General features: G+C 35.5%; 1 pseudogene; it reads right to left on the bottom strand.

Moving 5' to 3' along the window:
* Positions 1 to 1,406: 1,406 nt before the first annotated feature.
* Positions 1,407 to 1,985, bottom strand: LOC140506167 (methyltransferase-like 26 pseudogene; annotated as a pseudogene).
* Positions 1,986 to 4,934: the final 2,949 nt, after the last annotated feature.

Genomic DNA, 4,934 nt, shown 5'->3' with positions numbered 1-4,934 from the left:
TTGAGTGAAATTTCTCTTAATATTTCTCTACTGAGATTTGTAAAGTATGCAGAAAAACATCTATTTGGATTCATTTTTTCCTGAAGTTTTTTTGGAAGTAGCTAATTTTCAATTAATCTTTAGTTGTCTCTCTAAGCTTTGATAAGCAAATGAAAATATCCTCTACAAAAGTGATATTTCTATTTTCCTATGTTTGTTTGCTATACTTATTTGTTTTGTCTTACTCCTATAATTTGCATTTCCAGGACTACATAAAATAATAATAAAATAATAATAATAAAAATAATTAGTAATAAAATTATGTATATCATTATTTTGCCCTTAACCTCTTTGGAAAGAAATCTAGTTTAGTTTCATTAAAAAGAATGTTCAGTCTTGCAATTAGATGGATAGTATTAGCTACATTCACTTCTTTTTATGATTTTAGTGTTTTTTAAAGAAATTTGTGTTGTATTTTCTGCATTTACTGATACCATGTGATTTCATTACAATTGGTATTAATATGGTTGATTATAGTCATAGTTTTCCTAGTATCAGAGGAATCTCAATTCCTTGCATTAATTTAACATGTTAAAGTATGTAATCTTTCCTTATGTTGCTGTAGCCTCTTTTAAGTATTTAATTTAACATTTTTTCATTGATATTAATTTAGTATACGGATTTATAATTTTCTTTCTTCCCCACTAACATATAAAGATGCCATTTGTGCCACAGGGGCGATTTTGTAGAATTCCTTATTGACCTATTTTTTTTTGTAAAAATTTTACATAATATTAAAATTGTTCTTTGCTAGAACATCTAAATCCATCTAGTTCTGTTCTAACTGTTTGTGTTGTTGTTTTTATTGCCGTTGTTTTTGCATTAGAAGCTCACATCCATTGTCTAGTTCATTTTTGTTTGTTTATTTTGTTTTGTTGGTTAGAGCAGAGATCTTTTATTCCAACCCACTCAAATTATGAACAGAAAAATTAAGACCTTCAACATCTTAAGACACAAGATAGGTCAATGACAGAGACAGAACCCACCAAAAAAAAGTTGATTTCACTCAAAGTGGTAAGGGGATACAAAGAACAGTATTGAATCCCCCCACCTCCTAAGCTCAAACTCTTGCTTCTCCAAGTATGAAAGAAGACAGAAATGTCTTAGAAAGGAACTTGGAGAGTCGTCCAAAAACATGCCAAGCTTCTGAAAAGCTAGGATGTGCTCAGAAATGTTCCTCCATAGGCAGGGTAAAAGCCTATTAACCAGAGAAGCTCGAGTCTCAGCCCAGATATAAAGATGAATTTTGCAGTTGTGTCAGTAGCGACCTGACACCTGGTCTTTCTGAAAGTGTGGAACTGTGTGGCTGGTACAGTGGTAAAAGCTTGAATCCTCCCAGGACTGGAGTGAGGATTGATGGTTGTGGGTCAGAAAATCAACTCTTTTTGGAAAATCAGACATTCGTTGTTGGCTGGCATGTCAATCATTTTCTCCAGGTACAGGCGATTGACTTAAGCAAGTTGCTGCAAAAGGGATACATCCCAGAGCCCCCAGGCTGAATTCCTGTGTCTGAGGCTGATATCAAAGCCCACCTTGCTCTGGGGTGTGATCGTCTCATTGAAGGCATAAGTCCCACAGGTGATCAGCAAAGAATTAGATTGCTGCAGCTGTCCTGCCCCTTTGAACAACCCCTCTTTGCAGCTCATGCCACTGACGTGAATTATTGTAATACAGATCATCAGATGCAAAGACCTAGCCTGGATCCCTCCGCATTTTTCCCAGGTGCAGGAAACATGTAGTAACAAGACTGGCTTCATGTTCTGAAGGTGCCATTTCTTGATAAAAATCAAAATGCTGTGAAGGCTTGGGAAAAGCCTTCCAGAAATGAGTCACATGCTGACCTGAACCCTATGCTATCTCCATTACCTGGAAATTGGACTGGGAAGGATCTATGAACTGCTGTAAGATAGGAGAATGGGGTCCTCTGCTGCTGCAGCTACAAGCATCCTCTTAAGTCTGATCCCCCAGTTCCTATAACTGCTCTTTTAACGTAAAAGATCTCTTGCCCAAATCTCCCTTTTAATCTGCCCCTGACACCTACCTCCTTTGCCCTGCTCTCTCCCTACCCCCGCCTTTACTTGACTGTCTCCCTGATGCTCTGACATCTCATCCTTGATTATAATTATCCTAGCCTTTGATGCTCCTCATGATCTGATTTCTAATGACCGTGGATCCTTGGATCCCTAAATTTCCTATTTCCTGAGGTTTGCAAATCTGGCAATTCCTGACCCCCACCTAGTTTATTTTTGTTCCCCCTGAGATTTGGCTTACTAAGTTTTATGTTTCTTATTCTGCTAACCTGAACATTTTATATACTTACAAATGGTGATTCATGGCATTTGGGTTGTCAGTTTTATTAATATATAACTGGGGAAAATAGTTTCTTATAATTTACTTCATTTCATCTTCATTTGTTGTGAATTACAGTTGTTTTCATATTATTTCCACCATAATACGCTGATTTCCTTGAGAGTAGAGACTGTCTTTTCTCTTTCTATGTTTAGCAAGTGGTAGATATCTAATTAGTACTTACAGAGAGATTGACTTATTTCTCCCTTTTGATTGTTTATTCTGGTCATTTTGTTTTTATTTTGTCGTTGTAAAATCAAATTCAACTTGTATTTTACCTGTTTTAAAAGTTTAAAAGGGTTCTTAGTTTCAGTTCATTTTATATGTCATCAAATTTTTAAACTTTCTCAATCTTGTGATGCTTTCTTTGTGCTTAATTATGGTTTAGACATATGTTTGGCTTTCTAAATAACTTTGCTGTTTCCTCAATATTTTGAAAGTTTTTTCTTTTACATTGTTGTTGGTAAAAAAAAAAATTAGAGATATAAATTCACTGCAGTTTTTGGTTAGTAATTTTTGTTGCAATTATACTGATGAAATTAAATATTGTGTTTATGATTTTTCTCATCAATTGAGATTAAGTAATGTAGTCTTCAAGTGATTTTAATCTTTTCTTCAAGAATAATTTTCTGAGTATTTTACTGCTTTGCAGTTAGTAAAGGGTATATTTTCCAATTCTGTTTGTCCATATTTGTTTATGATGCTTTCATACATGATCAATACTGGAAAATATGCATGCATCTATAAGAAATATGTTTATTCTTTTCTATTCCTATTCAATAATTATATACATATATTATATTCAACAACCAGCTTTCCTAAAATAAAATTCAGATGCTTAACTTTTTTCCATAGCTAATCAAAAGGTTATCTTTGTCTACCTGCAGAGGAGTTACATTCAAGTACTCAATTATTGTATTTTAACAATATATTTTTTTGCAAAGTTATAATTTTGCTTGTGTATTTAAATGTATACCATTCAATTAATATTTGTTAAATATTAATATTTATTCATTGTTTATGGTGACTCTAAACAAAATATAATTTCTGTCCTTTAATCAATATTTATTTCCCTCTGTTGCCCTCCGTGAGTTTACCCCTTGCTTTTTACTTCCTTTACAACATATGAGAATTTGTTCCAAATCCTTATATTAACTGTATGTAAATCTTTTTCTTTCATGTGTGTGTCATATAAATAATGTGTGTGACGGAGGGGAAAGTGGGGGCAGGACCAAAATGGTGAAATGTCAGTAACTTAACTATATTCTTCTGAAATAACCCTCCAAGTGATGTGTCTGAGGAGGGGGGCAGAGCCAAGATGGAGGAGGTAATCCCTTGAACTCTCCCCCAATTCCCCTCAAATATTTGCAAAAATGACTCTAAAGAAATCCTAGAGCGGTAGAATCCACAAAACACAGAGTGAAACAAATTTAAAACCCAAGAAAAGCTGGAAAGTTGACAGGAAGTCTTTTCTATCTGGCTGGTTCTGTCACAGGACAGAACATGCCACACCAGCAAAAACCAGGAACAAGTGAACCTGGAGCAGACTTCAAGGAACTGAATCACAGGTAGCTGTGGTGGTTTCCAGACTTCTCAACCCACAAACACCAAATTCAAAGGTCTGTCAGATGTGGGTGAGAAAGGAATGCAGATCAGCCCTAGCTCTAGCACAGTCCCAGGGCCATGGTAGCAGCAGTAGCAGTGGCTGTTTACAGAGCTCTCCACCCACAGACAATAAGGGGATGGAACAACTGATCAGATGGAACTGATCAGAAAGAGATTACAAGTGTCTCTTTGCTGCATAGAGGCAAGACTGTTGTTTTGCCCATTCTTGAATCTGGGTTGCAGTCCTGGTGGAAGTCCCAAGGAAAGGAGGAACACTGGCATAGCAGAAACTGTGGCATCATCAGAGAAGAAACTTGCCTCACAGTATCAGAGCGGAAAAGAGTGCTTGTGGTCACTCACAAACCAGAGCACAGGCCAGGAGAGGAGTAAACACCTCTTATTAGATCATACCACTTTGGAAAATCTGGAAACTTACAGGTTTCTAGAAGTATCTCTAAAAACAATTGCAGAAAACTCCTGAAGCTTGGGACAGTACACCTTTCCCACTGGAAGCAGAGCCTTTCTTTAACAAACAGATAAAAAGGTAAAATAGTTGGCTGGGAAAATGAACAAACAGTGGGAAAAATCTCAGACTATAGAAACTTACTTTCATAACAAAGAAGATAAAAACATATGCTCAGAAGAAGACAACAAAGTCAAAGTTACTATATCCAAATTATCTAAGATGGAAGAACTTAATTTTTTTTTGAAAATCAAGTAAAAGAAGTGGAGAAAAAATTGGAAAGAGAAATGAGAGTGATGCAGGAAAATCAAGAAAAACAAGTCAACAACTTGCTAAAGGAGACCCCTGAAAATACTGAAGAAAATAATACTTTAAAAAATATATTAGATGAAATGGCAAAATAGGTCCAAAAATCCAAGGAGGGGAAGAATACCTTAAAAATCAGAACTGGATAAAAGGAAAAGGAAGCCCAAAAGCT

The sequence above is a fragment of the Notamacropus eugenii genome, chromosome 1, assembly GCF_028372415.1.
Source record: "Notamacropus eugenii isolate mMacEug1 chromosome 1, mMacEug1.pri_v2, whole genome shotgun sequence".
NCBI lineage: Eukaryota > Metazoa > Chordata > Mammalia > Diprotodontia > Macropodidae > Notamacropus > Notamacropus eugenii.
The sequence above is the reverse complement of the archived record's forward strand: the minus strand, read 5'-3'. Positions and strand labels throughout refer to the sequence as shown.